Below are 22,239 nucleotides of genomic sequence, written 5' to 3' on the forward strand. Positions count from 1 at the left end.
CTAGTTACAAATGGAGTAAAGAGTTATTTTTATATTGTGAGTAAAAGACATTGAAGTATTCAATCAGCTATGTTTGTATTGAACGGAAGAGCAGGCTAATGAGCTATTCCTGTTAAACCAGATGGATATTATATGACAATTGACAGTGGAAGAGCAGACTAATGAGCTGTTCCTGTTAAACCAGATGGATATTATATCTCAATTGACAATGGTTACATGATCAACATTAGACTACTATTTTGAATTGTAGCTTTTATTGGATTTGAATTTCAACTTTAGCCATGTTGTGATTTGATACGTTTCCAAATGTAATGCTGGGTCTCTGGACTACTAGATCAGTGACATTGCCACCATGTTACCGCCTTCTTTATTTTAAATGGAGACATGAGTGTGAAGGAAAAGGTGGATGAGGTCAGTGTAAGTGTCAAGCTACCAAGGCATTTAGATCCCTAGCTTTTGAAATTTTGAAGAAAACAATACACCCTGCTGTCACTTAGTCAAAAAAAAGGTGTTTGCAATTTCAATAGCAGTGTAAGCCCAGAGATCTGAAGAATCTCTCTTTATAATATTAATACTTCTTAAATTCTTCCACAATTTGCGGTAAGAGGGGAGAAGGTGTAAATTGACAATTTGATTGATGGCTCCAAGTTGTCATAAAAGGATTGCCTGTCTATTTTTGTGGGGCTAAGGGCACAAATGTTTGATTTTATAAGAAATGTAAGTACATATAGTTGTACAGCATGGAAACAGACAATTTAGTCCAACTTGTCTGTGCCAACCAGGCATCTAACCTGATACAGTCTCATTTGCCAGCATTTGGCCCATGTCTCTCTAAGCCTGTTGTAACCATATACCCATCCAGATGCCTTTTAAATTGTACCATCCTCCACTACCGCCTCTGTTCCATTCACACATTGATCTCTGCATGAAAAGGTTGCCCCTCGGGTCCCTTTAAAATCTTTTACCTCTCACCTTAAGCCCTCTAGTTTTGGACTCCCTGACCCTGGGGGAAAAGACTTTGGCTATTCACCCTATCCATGCCCCTCATGATTTTATAAACCTCTATAATGAAGGGATGTAAAACCATTGCATGATTGTTTACATATTTTTAAAAATCTAATAAAAACTGAAATAGGTAAGAAATTTAATTTATTTCATCTCAGCATGGCACCTGAGGTCTGCCCATGGTAGACAGTAGGTGAGTTGGCATAGAAAGTCTAAGTGGAAATGGCTGTTGGTGCACATCATGAATTGGTATAAGTTGGCACATGGGCAATAAAGTGCCATGAAAATAAGTGTGGGACAGTTGATGTCGTGGAGACTGTGAAGGACTATGGGATGGTGTGTAAAGGGGAAGGAGATGGCATGAGTTGGCGGGAATGGGGAATGAGGAGTCTGTTATGGATGCTGTTGCAGTAATTTCAGCAAACCAACTTTATGCCTTACAACTCGCAAGAATGAGTTGTAAAATTAAACTAACTACCTCAAAGTTACATTTAAATTTGATGACGCACTACCAATAAATTCTTAGAAGAGTGGGGGCTTATCTGTGCTGCCATGGCAGGTTTAACATTAGTAGAGTGGTTATGCTCCAGGGCTCTTTACTTAAGGGTAGCAATGCTTCTTAATGCTATTGTTGCAGAAACACTCGATCTTGTGCCCAGAGATTTAGCTACACCTGGTCAAGGTGGCATGCCGGAAATGATCTTTGGGGCCTACAGGAGACCACTGTTGCTGTGTTTGAGGGATGGTTTCTGGCAACTACCTTCCCAGTAGCTTTAGCTGATCATATGTATTTTCTGTTGCACACGTGTCATCCATTAGTGTTACCATTAATTCAGACATTGGGAGGGCAGTGATGAGGGAATGAGCAAAAATCATCTTCTGGATGTTTGCATTGTTGGTGAAGCAAGTCAAAAATTGTAACAGTTTTTGTATCACACCTGAGCAAAAGTAGTTTTGAAATTTGTGCTTCTTGGTATCCCTGTTGGCATTTTCATTTTGTCAACCTTCATTGCCTTTGTTCTTTGGAACCAGCGTGGAACAGGTAGCATTTGGTCATGTAATGAAGAAAGACTAGCTCTAATGTACATTTTTCATAATCACTGGATATCTCAACTTACTGTAAAACCCATGAAGTATTTGTGAAGTGGGGATGCTGTTGCAATTATTGAAGCAAACACCCACGAATAACAAAGTGATAGGACCAGAAAAGTTGATTCTATGATATTGATGAACGCTAGGTATTGGATAGGATACTAGCAATAACGTCCCTGCCCTTCCACAAAAAGGTCCCATGGGATTTTTCATATCGACTGTAGGAGGCAAATGGGGCCTCGCCTTAATGTAGCATCAATAAAACAGAAACTTCCTTTTGTGCAGATCTCCCTCAGTACTGCACTTGAGTATCAACTTTGATTGGTGACCTTAAATCATGGAGTGGGCCTAAAAATCAGAGCCCTGTTACTCATACATGTCAGTGCTACCAGCTGCACCTCAGCCATGGGAAGCCACAGTAAAGGAGGGAGTCCACTTGTAAAACCAAAAGAACTGCGGGTGCTGTAAATCAGGAACAACAACAAAAACAAAGTTGCTGGAAAAATTCAGCAGGTCTGGCAGCATCCTCAGTTTTGAGGAAGGATCACCGGACCTGAAACATTAACTCTGATTTTTTTTGCTTCTAGATGCTGCCAGACCTGCTGAGTTTTTCCAGCAACTTCTGTTTCTGTTACTGCGTCCACTTGTAACTTTTGCTTCCTCTCGTCAGCCTCTGGCACCTCACCGCTGAAGGCACTGTTCATGGCCAAGATCTAAGTCTGGCATCTGGATGTAATCTGTGAGCATTTCTGTTACTTTATGGCCCCTTCCCTGATCTTCCATTGCCGTAAATGGGGAAGCCAATTGAGTCTCTATCTTTGCACTGCAAAGAGTGTACCATATATATATAAAACAGTCCTTGACCTAAGAGAAAACATGTACTGGTAAGCTCTCATTTATATATGTTTTAAACATCAGACCACACATTTGAAAGCTGAAGCACCCAACTGGGCTGATGAAAATTGTCCTGCAGCATGTAATATGGAAATGCAGTAATTTCTTATGATCCTTGCTGTGATTAAAGACAGCTTCTGTGAATGCGAAATCCTCATAATAAAACACTGGCAACTGCCTAATGTCATATATGTGAAATTGTACAATGATGAAAAGAGCACCGTAAACTCCCTCTCTATTTTCCAAACCTCGAAATATTGTCAATAATGCCATTGCCATTGTTGAAAACCCCCACTATCACCATCCTTGGGGTTGAGGCAAGGTGGGGTGATGATGTGCAGGTTATCATACATCAGAAACTGAACTGGCAGATCTAAGTACAGTGGCTACAGAGCAGGTCGGAGGCTAGGAATCCTGCAGTGAATAACTCCTCCACCTGATTCCCAAAAATGGCGTCCACCATCGACAAGGCACAAGTCAGGAGAGAGATGGAATACTCCCCACTTGCTTGGATGAGTGCATCTCTGACTACTCCCAAGGAGCTTGACGGAAACCAGGAAACCACAAACCAAGCAGCCTGCTTCATTGGAGGCTCAACCACTCAACCACATCCAGAAGCATCCACTACCTCCATCAGTGACTCTCAATATCAGCAGTGTGCATTATCTACAAGACCCACTGCAGAAATTCACCAAAGATCCTTAGACAGCCCCTTACAAACTCATGATCATTACTATCTGGAAGGATGAGGCAGCAGATACATAGGAACGTTCCTGCCTGCAAGTTCCCTTTCAAGCCACTCGCGATCCTGACTTGGAAGTATATTGTCTTTCCTTAAAGATCACAGGGTTAAAATTCTGGCTTCAGGGTCACTATGTTTACTTCTAGTTCTTTTCCTTATGTCATTAGAGCATGGTTAAGGGTGGCAACCAAAATAAAACTCCCATGTGCTATTTTTTAGTTTTTAAGTGAAAAAATGGCTGGCCTGTTAAATAGATAGTCCAACAGAAAGAAACTCTCTGGAGATTTACTATGCTAATCATAGCCGTCTGTGTATAGTTCACCTTTAGGTTTAGGAGCAAGAATTCAATGCAAGATATTTGAAATCCTAAGAAATGTCGGAGTTCAACCAAACAGCAATTCAAAATCTCACCAACTGTTTGTATTCTGCTTCCCACACTCTTCCATATCTCCACCCCTACGTCAAAGGGATAGACTTCTCAGGAATAGCCTCAGTAGTGCTTTGGGGCCTGCAAGGATTGCTGTTGATTCTTTTGTGGCTTTTTGAAAGGCCTGAGATGTCTCAGTAATTGGTCCTTAAGTGGGTATCACTTCTGTGTCGTCTGCAGCTGAACGCTGAAGACTTGTACAAGGAGCTATTTTGTTTGTACTTTGGCCCAGAAGGTTTGCAGTGCTCCTCAGCAGGTTGCTGGGCAGATATTCTGCTTTATGAGGGCAGATTGAAGCTCTCTTGCAGGTGTCTATACCCACTTCACACGTCTGTATTGTTTTGAGTGGGCAGATGCTCCATCACATGCGCATCGGTGGATTTTTGCCAAGAGTACTGAGTCCCAACCTTTCAACTTCAGCCTTAGACCAGTGCCTTGTGGAGGTGCCGGTGTTTGACTGTGGTCGATAAACTCTGAAGTCACACGACCCCAGATTATAGCCCTACAGGGCTAATTGAAATCACAAGCTTTCAGGGTACTGCTCCTTTGACAGGCGAAGTGACCTGAAAACTTATGGTTTTAAATAAACCTGTTGGACTACAACCTGGTGATGTGTGACGTTGGACTTTGTGAAAGTTCCTATCTTGGCAAGCAGGTGAGTTTGTCCAGTTTTCAAAATTCATGATTCACACTTCCCAAATATAATTGCATGTAGGTGACTTGAGGGACACCTTTTGATGGAACACTATCCCAAGGTGTTTTGTACATGTGTATATAAGACATTACTCATAATTCTGCTGCTGACAGACCATCAATATTGAATATGATTTCAGCTGATGATAATACTGGGTAAGTCAGAAACCTAACTTGATTTTAAATTTTGCAATTGGTTATCATGATGATGTGTAACTGAAATATATTCAGAGAAGGCTGCCCCTCACCAACAGAATATAAGTTTATCACACAAAAGAAGAAAAGCACTGTATATAGAGAAGAATTATTTCAACACAAAATTTCAAACAATGTTTTCGAAAACCATCTGTTGCATTCAATCCTAGAGAAATATCACTACTTTCTCAGCTTTTCAAATCATAAAAAAACTTCAGTGTTTCTTCTTTGGAGTTTGCTGACATAAACATTTCGCAGTCCTGATGGCCTAAAGTTTCTCAATTCCAACAATTTTCAGATTTCTATTCAAACTTTTCCAGCTTGGAAAGCCCACAGATGAGAAACCACTTCTCCTGACATGAGTGGATCTCCTGAACTGTGTTGATTCTCCTGTTAGGAGAAACCATTTGACGATTATGAACTAAACTCTAGTTTCTTTTGAACTAAACTTTTGGACCTTCTACTCTGAAGGTAAAACTAAACTTTTGCCTTTAATTTGAATACCTTGTGTATCATAAACCCAACCACATTACCATTTTGTCCATTAATATGATAAGGTTTTGCCAGTTGACTGAAGTTACATGACTTCATAGAAATGTTGTATTTAGGTCACCATCCTGACTTGCAAATATATCACCATTCCTGCAGTGTCATTGGGTTAAAATCCCAGAACTCTCTCCCAAGCAGCATTGTGGGTCTACCTGTACCAAATGGACTGCAATGGTTCAAGAAGACAGCTCACCACCGCCTTCTCCAGGGCACAATGTTCAGCACCATTTGTGACTCCTCAGCGACTGAAACAGTCCATTTTCAAATGCAACAAGGTCTGGACAATATCCAGGTTTGGGATGGCAAGTGGCAGGTAACATTCACACCACACAAATGGTGGGTAGTGACCATCTCCAATAAGATACAATCTAATAACCGTCCCTTGACATTCAATGGTGATACCATCGCTGAATCCCTCCCTATCAACGTCCTTAGGTTGCTAATAATCCAGAAACTCAATGGACGTGCCACATAAATGCAGTGACTACAAGAGCATGGAGCCTAGGAATACTGTGATGAGTAACTCACCTCCTGATTTCATAAAGCCTGCCTATCATCTACAAGTCACAAATCTGGAATGTGATGGAACACTCCCCACTTGCCTGGATGAGTGCAGCCTCAACAACACTCAAGAAGCTTGACGTCATCCAGGACAAAGCAACCCACTTGATTGGCACTACATCCACAAATATTCACTCCCTCTACCACTGATGCTCAGTAGTAACAAAATGTACTATCTACAAGATGCACTGCAGAAATTCAGCAAAGTTCTCAGACAGCACCTTCCAAACCCATGACCTCTTCCATCTAGAAGGACAAGGGCAGCTGATACATGGGAACACCACCACTTTCAAGTTCCTCTCCAAGCCATTCACCATCCTCACTTGGAAATATATTGCTGTTCCTTCTGAGTTGCTGGGTCAAAAATTCTGGAATTCCCTCCTGACGGCATTGTGGGTTAACATACAGCAGGTGGGCTGCAGCAGTTAAAGAAGGCAGCTCACCACCACTTTGAAACAGCAACTAGGGATGGGAAAATGCTGCCCAGCCAGCAATGTCTACATCACATAAGTGAATTAAAACACAGTACTAGGATGGATAATAAGTGACAGTCAGCAAAGCACATGTACCCCAAATTAATAAAAAATGACTGTCCAAATTATTTTCTGATTTTTATTTCAAAGCAAATTACATTCACAAAATTGACAGAAATCCATCTGTCTTTAATTTAAATCCAATCCCCAGCATCTAAGATGTATATTATACACATTCATCACACAATTATTTTTAATTGTCTTGACAGAAGACACCTGCTATCCTTTTAAGGATGCTTATTTGGCATGTTAATAGTTCGTTAAAGCTTCCAGAAACTGGTTAGATCTCAATTTGGCATCTATTTACTTTGCTGCTTGTCAGCAGCAACACAAAAAAGGCCAGAGTTTGTGCTGATGTGGCACGTGTGTGAAAGAAAGAGCCTTAATCAACTCCCTCCTGCCCCCTCCACAATCTCTTTGACTTCATTCTAGGCATGCTCAGTACACCCACACTGCACTCCAGATGCCTTGGCAGAAGAGTGCCTGAACTTAGTGAGTCTCATGATTTTATTGGGCGGCACCGTGGTTCAGTGGTTAGCACTGCTGACTCCCTGCATCAGTGACCCAGGTTCAATGCCACTCTCTGTTGATTGACTGTATGGAGTTTGGGTAAACTGCCCATAGAACCCAGGGATGTGCAGAGTAGGTGGATTATCCATAGTAAATGTAGGGTAGGAGGTAAGAAGTCTGGGTGAGATGCTCTTCAGATGGTTGTTATGAACTAGATAGACCAAATGGCCTGCTTCTATGCTGTAGGGAATGTATGATTGTGCCTTGTTGTTCAACTGGCAGAGTGAAGCCTACTTCGTGGTAGGTTAGTGTAACACAGGGGCACGTTTATAGATGGGATTTTTATCAATCTCAGCAACATGGAAGGTGGTCTGAAGATTGGAACTATCTTCTTGGTTCGTCATTATTTTGCTGCTCAGCTGCCTGAAGACTCCTGATGAGCAGTTTCAGGTACAAGACTGAAGAATGTTCTTTTTCAGCCAGCCTTTGTTTCCTTACTTGATTCTTGCTTTGGATGTGGACATCACAAATTAGGCCCGCATTTAATATCCCATTCCTAATTGCCCTCGTATTGATGACTTGCCAGGCCATCTCGGGGAACTTAGAGTCAAGCACATAGCTGTCAGTGTAGGCGAAATGGGATAAGAACAGCAGATTTGCATTCCTAAAGTGTAGTAGATGGGTATTTGCAGGGATTACGGGGACTCATCTTATATTCCAGATTTTTTGATCGAATTTAAATTCTACCAGCCGCAATGGAGTTTGAGCCCAGGGCCCCAGAACGTTAGACTGGGCCTCTGGATTAGCTAGTCATATGACATTTCTATTGCACTGCCCTTTAAAATGCAGTTCTTTCTGTCACTGCAAGAAAACTAATTTAGACACAAAGGCAGTAAAAGGTCCTTTGGGCAAAGCTCAAGGCCAATGTACTGGAGGCAGAAATCCAACGAGGTGGATGTCCATCCTCTGCCCCTGGTGCTTGGACATTGTAAAGGAGAGAACAGTTAGTTTAGTATTTCATCGACACATATAAGTACATTAAACATACAGAAACAAGTCATGGAGCCCAACTATTTTATGCTCCATGGGAGTTCCTTCCCACCTGACTTCATCTAACCCAATTCACCAATCCTTCTGTCCCTTTCTCTCTCTTGATCTTAAATAGCAAACCCTTAGAGGCATCTACGTCATGTGGGGAAGCAGCTTCCACACTGCGCCTGGTGATTAAGTTGCTGGCCAATTCTCTAATGATCGTGTATTGAAATTAAAGTCTGCTGCTCCTCAGCCGTTTTCATTCCTAAACCCAGAGGAGGTAGCGGGAGGACTTATACAGGCTAATAATTAAAATAATTACACATTTCTGGTTCCTGGTGAGAATATTGAGAGTTGGGACTATTGCATGGGTTTCTGCATTAACCAGATCTATTTTACCTTGTTCATTATTAGGAATACACTCACGGTTATGTTGTTCAGAGCCTATTCAATAGCAAAACATTGCGGGCTCTGTGGTGGGCGACTTATAAAATGTTTCACTGTATTTTACAGGTGAAAGTGCATGTGAAAATCAATTTTTGCCCTGTTATTCTATTCATTCTATTCTGTGGATCTTAACCCATAAACAACTTGAGACGTTTGAAGGCTAGGCTCATGATTGAGATAAAGTTAAACATTCAGCAGTCTACTATACCACAGTTTATACTGTACTTCTATTTATACTACAGCAAGCTATGAAATATAATAAAATGTAATTAAACATTATTCTTCAACTTGAGTTTATTTGAAGTTACCTATAAAGATGGCAGCACTTTTACCCATCCACTGTCTGCGTAAAAAATCTTTCACCTTTCCCGTGCTTTCTTGAAACCCATAACTTTGCAACTTCTACTAAGTTCAGCCTGCTTGGTTTACTTGATTTCATCCAAGTTGAAATCGCATTGTTGGAAATTAACTGTGTGGGTCTAGGAGGGATTGCGTGAGTTAAAGTTGTGTTGGGAGACATTGTTAAGGTTTTGGTGAATAGTGAGACAATGTTGAGATGCTGGTGAATATTGTTGATCGGATAACATTTGTTGTCTTAGATTCCTTGGATTTCTTGGAAGATTCAGAAATCAAGATGGCTGCACAGCAGCATGGGTAACCAGGATGTTAGGCACAAATTGAGGTTTCCAGAGTTACGTTGCATTGCAGTGTTCCATTGGACATGATCATGATGACTGTGACTACCTCTGCTCTGGTCTGGTCTGGATATGCAGCTATGGAATGCACAAGGGTCATCGTTGATGTCCAAAAACATTGACATAGATGCTCTACAGCTTATTCTTGTCTGTTTCTGAACCAAGTTATCCTTTCCTGTGTCCTGATGGCCACTAGCTTCACATGATTGACATGCAATCCAGCTTCACTCTGGGAGAGGCTAGAGGACTACCATGTTCTAGAGCTTTTCCCCATAGTGTTTCAGTTATCATGCTGGAAAGTGGTGACTAAAGGTCCTGCTTGAGCTTCTGTTTCTGGAAATCATATTATATTGGATGTCGTTTGTTGATAATGGTTGCATGTGTAGTCAGGTGAAGGTCACACATGCTGATTTGAGCAGCTTTGTTGTGGCATGTCACTTGGATAGTCATCAGACAGCAATGGCATATGCACTGAGCCTCATGGCAGTCTGTTATTGAGGAAGGGAACTGAGCTGATAGCACCCGAGTGGATTCAAAGCCTCGTTACCCAGCTTTGTCATAACAGGCATAGAGTTGAGAGATAGCAGCATCAATCAGAATTACAAGATGGTGGGGGGTTGTTTTTCCAACTGGAGATATTTAGCAAGTTTGCCTTCATTGCTCAGGCCATTGTGTAGAGGAGTACTGTGTCCAGTTCTGGTCTCCCTGTTATCGGAAAGATATTATCAAGCTGGAGAAGGTTCAGAAGAGATTTACCAGGATGTTGCCAGGAATTGAGGGTTTAAATGATATGGTGAAGCTGGATAGGCTGGGACTTTTTTCACTGGAGCGTGGGAGGTTGAGGGGTGACCTCATAGAGGCATATGAAATAATGAGGGGAATGGATGAGATGAATGATAGGTATCTTTTCCCTAGGGTGATGGATTTCAAGACCAGGGGGCATATTTTTAATGTAAGAGGAGAAAGATTTAAAAAAGACACAATGGGCATTATTTTTTAAGAGAGGGTAGTCCACGATTGGAATGAACTTCCAGAGGAAGTGATTGATATGGCTACAGTTACAACGTTTAAAAGACATTTGGAAAAGCACATGACTAGGAAAGGTTTGGAGGGATCTGGGCCAAGAGCACACAGGTGAGACTGGTTTAGTTTGGGATTATGTTTGACATGGACTGGTTGGACCAAAGAATACTTTACGATGCTATGACTCTATAAGGTTTTGCAGAGAACTATTGCTGATGTACAGCTAAATCCCCTCAAAATGCTCATCAGGTTATTAAATGGACTGGAATTTCACTTTGGATTTGGAGCTTGTGCTCTGGTGAAAGCAGAGCAGCAGTACATTTGCTAAAATACTATGGAGGTGGTCTGAATTTTCAGCTCTGTTGAATATTATATAAATATCTTGTAGATTTGCTGGCATGTGTTCATATTGCTAAAAACCAGGAATGGGACGCCTTGCTTTAGTTACTTCCTCAACCCGACAATTTAATTTTGTTTTCCTTCGCTAGTATTTATGGTGAGAGTGAGTCAGCGTATTCGATGTTTAAATGAACCATGGTGTGTTGTTAAAATGTAAGTTAAGCTGAGGAAAGATGTTTTTAAAATCTAAGTTTGTATGAAATCATAGCACCAGGTGTGGCCTCAGCAATCATTTGTGTAACTGTAACTTGACTTAAGCTTGGATTGGGTCCTTGGATTTATGACCTTGCATCAGATTGTGAAATTGAGTAATTCTGTGATTTTCCAACATTCTGTGAAATTTTGGACAGGATATGTTTGTTTGTGAGAATTCATTTTCCAAATAGGGCTACTGCTGGTCTGTGAAACAGATGGCCATTCCATTAAGTGCACATCAATTGAATAATTATATTTAATAGCACCCTCCATATCCTTTGGAATATTCAAATCAGCCAATCCACAGCCAATGGGATGCTTTGAAATAGCCACTTCTATAAATGAATGAAGGATGTTACCATTGAACGGGAGTCCAAACCAGGGGTAATGGTCTAAGGATACAGCCTAGGCTGTTTAGGATTGATATGACGAGAAATTTCTCCACACGGAGAGTGGTGAGCCTGTGTAATTCTCTGCCACAGAAAGAGGTTGAGTCCAAATGTTTTCAAGAAGGTGTTAGTTATAGTTCATGGGGTTAAAGTGATCAAGGAGTATGGGGAGAAAGTTTGCACAGGGCACTGAGTTGGATGATCAGCGATGACCGTATTGAATGGTGAATAGGTTCCAAAGGCCTACTGCTTCATCTGTTGGCCCTGTTTCTTTGTAATATTGGAAACAGCAGCCAATGTTCACACTGGAAAGTTACACAAACAGAAATGTGAAACTAACCTTTAGACATACAAGTTGATCAGAGGATTAGATAGGATGGACAGTGAGAGTCTTTTTCCGAGGATGATGATGTCAGCTTGTACAAGGGGGCATAGCTACAAATTGAGGGGTGATAGATTTAAGACAGATGTCAGAGGCAGGTTCTTTACTCGGAGAGTGGTAAGGGCGTGGGACGCCCTGCCTGCCAATGTAGTTAACTCAGCCACATTAGGAGCATTTAAGCAGTCCTTGGATAAGCATATGGATGACGATGGGATAGTGTAGGGGGAGTGGCTTAGATTAGATCCCAGGTCGGCGCAACATTGAGGGCCGAAGGGCCTGTTCTGCACTGTACTGTTCTATGTTCTATGCTCTATGTTCTAACCTGACCATTTGATTTAGTGATGTTAGCTAAAGGAGAAATATTGCCCAAGCACCATGGACAAGTCATCTGTCCTTCTTCAAAATAGCACCCTAGGATCTTTCATGCCCATCTAAGAGGGCAGTCAGGGAGTAACCTCCAAGCAAATCTACCCTGAGCATGGTAGCTAGTTCTTTGTCTTCTTTTCAGGTAATGTTTTCACTCTCGCTTGAAGGTGTTACTTACAACAGGTACAGGGCATTCTCTAATACCTTGACTAAGCGTTTGTAATTTACTGACAATCCATCACCAGAGTAGTGACCGCCATTGACCCAAGCCAGATCAAGGGCCACACAGGCACTTCCAACAGCGTTCAGCATGTCTAAGGTTTTGGAGGTTGGTTGGCTCACCGAGCTGGTTTGTTGTTTTGCAGACATTTCGTTACCATGCTTGGTAACATCTTCAGTGCAGCCCCCAACGAAGCGTTGGTGTGTTCCCACCTGGTTTTTAAACTCTGAAGTCCCTTGAGCTGGATTACCTCACTTCCGATTTTCCTTCGTAATGGAGTGTATATGGGGTTGAATTCTATGCGTTTATTAATAGCATGCTTCGTGGAGTGCCAGACTTCAAGGAATTCCTGTGCCTGTCTCTGCCTGGCCTGTCCCAGGATCTTGGTGTTGTCCCAGTTGAAGTCATGGTTCTCCTTGTCCATGAGGATTGAGATGAGTGAGTATTGGTTGTGTCTTTTTGTAGCCAGTTGGCGTTCGTGTACTCTTGTTGTTAGTTTCCTTCCTGTTTGTCCAATGTAATGTTTCTTACAGTCTCTGCAGGGGATCTTGTAAATGACATTGGCCCTGTCCATGGCAGGGAGTGGGTCTTTGGTTCGGGTGAACAGTTGCCGTAGGGTTGATGTGTGCCACTCTGACGCCCAGCGGTCGTAGGAGTCTTGTGGTTAGTTCCGATGTGTTCCTGATGTAGGGTAGTGTGATGAGTGTGTCGGGGCGTGTAGTATCTTCCTGATGTTGTTCGTGTAGGACCCTTTCTGAAGAACTGCCCAGACCTGAAATGTCAGATTTCCTGCTCCTCTGATGCTGCCTGGCCTGCTATGTTTGTCCAGCTCCACACTTTGTATTCTCAGACTCCAGCTTCGGCAGTTCCAATGACTTCCCAATTAGTAGCTGAGCCTGCTTTTCAGCTGCATTACTGATTGTGGGTAAACTAACCATCCACTTCCTATAACTTATTTTTTTGATTGTTCATCGCACTCCCTATATCTTTGCTTTCCTCCCAAGTTACATATTGCTGCTGGTTCGAGAAGAGGCTTCTTCAATGTTTGTATGTCGGTGTTGATGTCGGATGGTTAAGAAGGTACTTAGCAGGCTTACCTTCTTTGCTCAGACCATTGAGTACGGGAGCTGTGGCATCATGTTGAGGTTATACAAGATGATGATGAGGCCACTTTTGGAGTAGTGTGTACAGTTCTGGTTTCCCAGCTATAGGAAGGATGATAGTGTGTTGGAGCGGGCTCAGGGAAGGTTTACCAGGATGTTGATGGGACTGGTGGGTTTGAGTAATAAGGACATGCTGGATAGCTGGAGGTTATGGGGTGATCCTATTGAGGTTTATAAAATTGTCGCTAAGGTGAATAGGAAAGGTCTTTTCCCTAGGGTGGGGGAGTTCAAAACTAGGGGGCATATTTTTATGGTAAGAAGAGAAAGATTTAAAGGGTCTTGAGGGTGACCTTTCACACAGCGGGTGGCTTGTGTGCAGAATAAGCTGCAAGAGGAAGCAGTAGATGGCAGATACATTTATAATATTTTAGAAAAATTTGGATAGGTACAGGAATACGGAGGGTTTATGGGGATATTGGCCAAATGCAGGCAAGTGGGGCTAGTTTAGTTTGGGGAGACTTGGTTGGCACAGAGGAATTGAAACGAAGAGCCTGTTTCCATGCTGTATGACTCTATGACTCTAAGTTAAGACCAGCCAGTGGATAACTGTTTGATTTCACCAGTCTCCTGACTTCTCCAGCTGTCTGCTTGCACAATCACTGAAGCAATTGTGTGTTTAATGGTGACTGCCGAACACATTCGTCAGCTCCTAACTAGGTCAGTTCCCTGATCATGTGACTACTGTCGTTGCTAATCCAGGTGCCACCTTCCTTTTGGCTGTTCACTTGCTAATTCTAAATGGAATTACTTTTCCATGCTGACTTTTTTTTGTGTTCTTTGGCCTCAATTTTAATTCATCTGCAGCTGAATGCATTCCCAAATCTTTGGAATGGGGCTATTTATCAATCACATTATCATGAACGATTAGAGCAAACGGGGTGGCCATTTGATCCGTCATGTCCCTGCTTGTTCTCTACAAGGCTAACTGAGCTAGTCTTGCTCTCCCACCTTTTCCCAATAGCTTTGCACCTTTATTCTCTTCAAATAATCTTCCAGTTTCTTCCAATCTGCCTCTATTACACTTCTAATCAGTGCATTCCAGATCCTGGTGACTATGTGTGTAAAAATGTTTTCCATTGTGTTCCTTGATTCTTTTGTCAATCACCTTACATTAGGGTCCTCAGGGTTTTGATCCTTTCACCAATGGAAACATTTTCTCTTTCCCTTCTCTGTCTAGGTGCCTCTTGAGTCCTTGGGAGGTGGTGGTGTACTGGTAATATCACAGGACATGGGTTCACATCCCACCATGGTAATTTAATTTAAAAAACATCTGGAATTGAAAGCTCGTTTTTATAGTGACAATGCAACCACAGCTGACTGTTGTAAAAGCCCACCTGGTTCATTAATAGGAAGGAAATCTGCATCTTTAGCTTGTCTGGCCTGTATGTGACTCCAGGCCCACAGTTATGTGGTTGTCGCTCAACTGTCCTCTGGACAATAAATGATGCCCATATCCTATGAACAAATATACTTTTTAAAAAAATGATTTTGAATATTTCTAACAAATATCCTCTCAATCTTCTCCAAGTAAACTCCAAATGCTCCAATCAATCCATATAATTGAACCCCATCATGCCTATGACCATTTTCTGCTCCATTTCTAAAGCCTTCACACCCTTCCTGAAGCATGTTGCCTGAATTGCACACAATACTCCACTTGAGGAAGAACCGATGTTTCAGAAAGGTTGGCCATAAATTCCTCGCTTATGTCAGTGAAAACTGTGATTGTTGGCTGTGGGCATTTTCACCCCTGTCATAGTAAAATGTGGTACCTGGAGGCATTGGAATTCAAATCCGTGGACTATCAGAGTGAGTGAGAGACCCTGAGGCCACACCAGTCCAAATACAGTGCTATTCAAAACTGTTTCCCTTTACCATTTTCAGAGTGATGTTGCTGAATGGGATAGCAATCAATCCTTCATGCTTTGATGTTAACATTTGCTGCTCTTGGGCTTTCACTGCCACCACAATAGAATTCCTCCTTGCTGTCAGCAGACAAATATGCTGCCAGGCTGATCTGGGCAGATCCATTAAATGTGATGAAATACTAAGTCTATCTCATAAATCTTGGATGTATACAAATGGAGCTGGCAAATGAAGCTCTGAATGACCAGAATGCAATTTTTGAAGCATACCAAGAGGGGCAGGAAGCCAACCACTTTGGATTCTCAAATTGAGGCCTCACTCATTATTCAAGGGAGAGGATCCAAAGGTTTTCTAAGCATCTTTTTAAACTGCTCTCACCTACTTTTTATGTTGCAATTAATGAAACATTGAAGCAATATTCCAGAATTCAAGAGCATGCTGAGTGTTTAACTTGCCATGAAAAGTTTAAAGATTGTAAAAGTAATAAGGTTCAAGGCTCTATATTGGCTACTTGCCTGTCCTCAAGACATTAAGTATGGAGTATTGTGTACAGTTCTGGTCACCGCATTATAAGAAGGATGTGGAAGCTTTGGAAAGGGTGAGGAGGAGATTTACTAGGATGTTGCCTGGTATGGAGGGAAGGTCTTACGAGGAAAGGCTGAGGGACTTGAGGCTGTTTTCATTAGAGAGAAGAAGGTTGAGAGGTGACTTAATTGAAACATATAAAATAATCAGCGGGTTAGATAGGGCGGATAGGGAGAGGCTTTTTCCTAGGATGGTGATGGTGAGCACGAATGGGCATAGCTTTAAATTGAGGGGTGAAAGATATATGACAGATGTCAGAGATAGTTTCTTTACTCAGAGTAGTAAGGGATTGGAACGCTTTGCCTGCAACAGTAGTAGATTCGCCAACTTTAGGTACATTTAAGTTGTCATTGGATAAGCATATGAACGTACATGAAATAGTGTAGGTTAGATGGGCTTGAGATCGGTATGACAGGTTGGCACAACATCGAGGGCCGAAGGGCCTGTACTGTGCTGTAATGTTTTATGTTTTATGTTCTATGTTCCATCTCATTCACATACTGCCACTCAGCAACATTGACAGAAAACAGTGTTAGTTTCAGCATGTCCCTTGATGATCCCCGGTTTTGCCTCACCACCTCTCCAGACTCCTCAGTCTAAATGGCCAGCCTGCTTACCTCACGTACCGTGTTTGGATGAGTGGAATTTCCTCCAATGAAAAAAAAATGGAAATACTGACTGTTAGTTGTTCCTGCTCCAAACCCCGCTTCCTGATTATCAACTCTATCCCTCTGTCTGGCCATTGTCTTGAGACTGAGTCTTGGAATTGGACTGTTCCCAATCTTGGTGTCATACGTGACCACCTAATTCAACAATGATTTGATTTTGCCCTTGTCTCAGATCACCCTCGGCTGCCATCTCCATCCATGCCTCTGTTAATTATAGCCTCAACCAATCTGTGGAATCCTGGCAGGTCTCCCATATTCTACCCTCCGTGACCTCAATGACACCCGAAGCTCAGTTGATCATTTTGTAACTGGCAGCAGGTCCCATTCTCCCATCACCCTTGTGCTCCTGGCCCGCAATGTGCTCCTGGCCAATGACATCTTCACTTTGAAATTCCCATCCTTGCTTTCAGCTCCTTACATGTCCTCACCCCTTCCAAAGTCTGTAATTTCCACCAGCCCCTCCAAGTTATCTCAGCTGATATAATTCCAGAATGTTGAGCGTCCCCATTTTAAATCAACCCACCAATGGTGACCATTCCATAAGTTGTCTCGACCTTAATATCTGGAATACGTTCACTAAATACCTCTGGCTCATTAAGAAAGTCCTTACTTTCTATATCTTTGACCAAGCATTTGTCAATCTACCTTCTCTTTTTAATTCATTCACAGGATGCGGGCATCCTGTGATCAGCATTTATTGCCCAGAGGGCACTTAAGTATCATCCACATTGCTGTGGGTCTGGAGGCACATGTAAGCTAGACCAGGTAAGGGTGGCAGTTTCCTTCCCTGAAGGACATTAGTGAACCAGCTGGGTTTCTCATGACAATGAATTCGTGATGATCATTAGACTCTCAATTCCAGATTTTTCTTGAATTTAAATTCCACCATCTGCTATGGCAGGAATTGAATCGAGTCCCCAAAACATTATCTGGGCTTCAGAATTAACAGTCCGCGATAAGACCACTCGGCTATTACCTTCCCTTTTGTACTCATTGACATATTATGTCTCACAATTCTCCTGTGACATGCATTAATCAGTTTATAATGTTAAAGGTGTTAAATAAATATAAGTTGTTGTTACCAGCCACATTCTGGTGCCAGCTCATCTAGTGAATGTAAAATAACTTTTTATGTAAAGTGCATCAGTGTCAAGTCTTATGTTGGACTTATGTCACGCCCTTGTGCACTCAGTAGCTGACAGTGGGAAACAGCTAGTAGTGCCTGTTATAGTTGATTTGCTCCTTATCTCGGACCAAAGGTATTGTGGTCGTATGTGTCTATTGCCAGTCCAGTTGGCATCAGCCATGTGAGCAGGACTGAAGCCCCACTGTTTCACTTTTTAAGTCATGCATTTTTCTAGTGAGGCTTAAACTTAGTGACTGTTCTGCTTTACAATAATAGTTTGAAATGCTGCTGTTAATATGGGCGCAGCATCTGTAAAATAAATTTGATACGTAATTTGGAAATCTGTAAAAGACATTCAGTTGCAAAAGGATTAATTAAATGCGTTCAAATCGGGTCTGTGAGCTAAAATCATAATCTACACATCAAGGCTGAGATTCCCGCATCTGTAGTTAAATCCTGATAAGTACAAAACCAATTTACCAAGATACTATAACCTTGAATTAGGATTTCCATGGACCCCATTTAAAGGTGAACTAATTGGATTTGCCAGCTGATTGCTGTGTGATGGGAAATTATGGTAGCTATTAAAATTATTATTCATTTATTTGGAGCCAAATGAGTCCTGCATGCCAACTGAATTTCTTTCAGCTATTACCAATATTAATTGCTTTAAAAAAGCCACTGCTTCTGCTTGTGCTCAATTATTGGACAGTTATTGAAGAACTGTGTTCAATACATGCTTTTAAAAATATAAATCTCAATCAAAAGTGGATTTGGACTTGTTGAATGAATCTGGGGTCCATTTCTATTTTTCTTTACTCTAACCAAGTTGATAAATGGGATAAAATGGTAAAAGTAGGGAGAGGGAAAAGGTAGGATTGGTTCCAGGCAAGGAGTGATGTAGGAAATCAGACTTGCAATCTCTAGATAAGTAACACTCTCCTACTGGACTACTTAAGGAGGAAAGAATTCACTTGGGCTGAGCAGTGAACATATTAAGGACATTATTCTAAATGTTGATCCTTTCTTACTCCTGCAGTATTTAAATTTTACAGTATACACTCAGCAAAAATAGTTACAGAAATGGTCTCCATATGGAATATTTACTGTATGATTTGGAACATATGAAAAAAGTCTCAATTTCCACCTGGAACATTTGACCTTCACCATGTTTTCTGCTGACAGCAGATCAGTGCACTGGAAGATAAATAGAAACTGATGTATAGAAGGGGTACTCCATGCTCAGTGATCCATCATTGTTCAGATATGCTGTTATGTCAAGTAGTTAGTTTGCTATTAAAGTCAAGTGCAAGATTAATTACACAATATTTAATTCTTTGGAGCCAAATCAAATTGTTGATTAGTTCCGGTGTATACAACATTGTGTCTTTCCCACCAACACTTTGTATGATCTTCCCATCAGCTGTTTCCTTTCTGTTACATGGAGTCTTTCTCATATTTCTTTCATCTCAAAGGTGATCTCACTCTCCTTTCAGCAAACTGATGTCGTCAGTGCAATTTCCTTGTACGAGTAAAATATTAGCTGCTTGTTTAATTCATGATCATTTTGTGTATTATTATTATTATCGAATATCAGCTGGCCAAGGGGATAATTGAAGGATCTAAATTCTCATTTTGTGTATTATTATTATTATCGAATATCAGCTGGCCAAGGGGATAATTGAAGGATCTAAATTCTCATTTTGTGTATTATTATTATTATCGAATATCAGCTGGCCAAGGGGATAATTGAAGGATCTAAATTCTAGTCATCCATGATGTTAGGTTGACTGTCATGCGGGCCAAAAGCTGGGACTGTTTGAAAATAATTGACATGATCCTGGAGCAATTGACAAACATTTCATAGAAACATAGAAAATAAGAGTAGGATACGTCAAGTCTCTCTATCAAGCCTGCCTCACTATTTAACATGATTAAGGCTGATCCTGTACCTCTCAAATATAGTGACTTGCCCTCCCCCACCTCCGGTGGTGAGAATTCCACAGATTCACCACCCTCTGAGTGAATACATTTCTCCTCATCTCAGTCCCAAATGGCCAACTGCCTATCCTGAGAGCCTGACCCCCTTGTTCTGGATTCCCTGGCCAGAGGAAACATCGTCCCAGCATCTAATCTGTCCAGGAGGTCTTCAGAATGTCTCACAGGAGACCAAAACTGCCCCTAGTGTGGTCCAAGGTTTGGGCACACCAAACCCCTCTACAGCTGCAGTAATACTTCATTGCCCCTGTAATCAAAGCCTGTTGCAATGAAGGCTAAGTTGCCGTTTGCTTTCCTAAAATGCTTGTTATACCTGCATGCTATTTTTCCCATCACTGGTGTGCAAGGACACCTGGGTTCCTTTATACGTCAGCCTTACCTTATCTATCACCATTTAAGTTATACTGTGCTGTTTTGTTTTTCCTCACAAAGAAAACTATTTCAAATTTATCAATCTTGTTCTGCATTATTGGTCTAAACCTCTGATTCAAGCGAAAATAAATCTTTCAGGCAGATGTTTAAATATATGTCAAATTTAACAAGCGGCATTCCGAATATTCTGTATTCTAAACACTGAACTCTTCAATGCTCCGTTCCTATACTGTGCGAGCCAACACCTGTCAAAGCCGAGTAAGTGCCATGATGTCTCCAGAAAGGCAAACAGTTTGGAAGCTGTTGGAAAATTGGAATGGCGTCAAGGTGCATTATCGTGCTCTTTCCCTGTAGGAATTTACTGTATTTATGTTTAGGATGAAGCTGATACGGCCAAGTTAACATTAATCATCGTGGCCGTGACAGCATTCGGGGTCAACCACATGGTGTGGGACTGGAGTCACATAAGAGCCAGATCAGCCGGATGTGAGACGGCCCTGTTTCTGAACGACATTATGGTGCAGCTGGCCTTTTGTGATAATCCATCAGTTTTCTAGATTACATTGCTGGTGCTTGTCCATAAGCCATTAGATTTATGTCATTCATTTTATCTGCTTGGCATATTTGGATTTGTACCCGATGAATTGGGCTTCCAATCTAATTGCATAACTGTGAGGTGACAGCACAGTGAAGAGTCCTGCAGAAGTCTGAATGAGTATTATACGGCAGTCTTAACATCACCATTGAGCATCTCTAAACTGTGCGACTCTACCTCGTTGAGACATTAAACAAATGGTGGACAGATTCAGTTTGGCTAATCGAGGATTGGGCTAAATGTATAAGCATGAAGTAGATTCCTATGATGATACCTTCAAAAGTTAGTTGCCTCAGCCAGTACAGTTGGAAAGGAGAACATCTCAAAGTGGCATTGCTGTACTTCATGTAAGCGCTGAAAATACTCTTAAAAGATGTACAGTTTAAAGTGAAACAGCTAAAAGTGCTGAACAATCCTTGTATGGGCATAATGGTATAGATTATTCCTGATTCTTCTCAAGAATTTGGAATTCCACACAATGAGATTGACCAGGAAACCTATGATATGTGCGTGTGGGTGGTGGACCAGGTCTGTGTTTCACTGGAGTTAACTGAAACAACAGCTTCTGTCCTTGTGCATGTCTATGTTTTGTCGTCCAAGTCCACTGCTTAAGTTTGGTTACATCCAATATCCATTTCTTCCCCCTTGGTGCGCGTGGTGAATTTGGCAGATTTGCTGCCTGTGGTGTTGCTGAGCTGCAGAGAAGAGGCAGGGACTGACTTTAATCCCCCAGTCTGAGGTGTAACCCTTAATCTAACCTGCACTGCAAGTTTCAGACTAAAACAGCACCTTTGTACTGCACATTCAGGCAAAGTTCCCATTCTTGATGGCTGTCTGATAACCATGTAGTGAAGAAACATAAAGAAATAGAAATATGAGTAAGACATATGGCCTCTCAAACCTGTTTCACAGTTCAGTTCTATTGCAACTGATCGGATTGTGGTCTCAACTCCCCGTTCCTGTCCATTCCCATCCCTCCATAACAATTGCCTCCCCTTGACAAGCAAAAGCCAATCAAAATCATACATGGGACTCAGTTGCTACTGCTTAACTTGGAAAAAGAATTCCAAAAACTAACCACCCTCTGAGAGAGAAAGTTTAACCTTTGTCTCTATTTTAGATAGGAAACCCCTTTATCCAGTGTGCCATTTGTTTAACTGGTATAGGATCTTTGCCAGTGCTGCCCTTATATTCTCCTTGCCCCTACACGGGAATGTAGACAGTGCCCATGAAACCATATCGGGATGGCACAGCAGCTCTGTGGTAAGCACTGCTGTCCCACAGCGCCAGGAACCCAGGTTTGATTCCGCACCTTGTGTGACCATTTGTCTGAAGTTTTGTATGTTCTCCCCGTATCTGTGTGGGTTTCCTCCAGTTGCTCCAGTTTCCTCCCACAATCCAAAGATGTGCAAGTTAGGTGGATTGGCCATGCTAAATTGCCATTAGTGTTCAGGGACATGTAGGCTAGGTGGGTTAGCCATGGGTAATGCAGGGTTAGCGGGATAGGATGCTTGTCA

At 41.8% G+C, this 22,239-nt stretch overlaps 1 protein-coding gene across 3 annotated transcripts in view; it reads left to right on the forward strand.

The window, feature by feature from the left end:
* The window catches only part of LOC125453462 (rho guanine nucleotide exchange factor 17-like), a 457,467-nt gene that overhangs the window by 243,141 nt on the left and 192,087 nt on the right, over nucleotides 1-22,239 (forward strand). The window lies entirely within an intron of this gene.

Source organism: Stegostoma tigrinum, chromosome 6 (assembly GCF_030684315.1).
Source record: "Stegostoma tigrinum isolate sSteTig4 chromosome 6, sSteTig4.hap1, whole genome shotgun sequence".
Taxonomy (NCBI): Eukaryota; Metazoa; Chordata; class Chondrichthyes; order Orectolobiformes; family Stegostomatidae; genus Stegostoma; species Stegostoma tigrinum.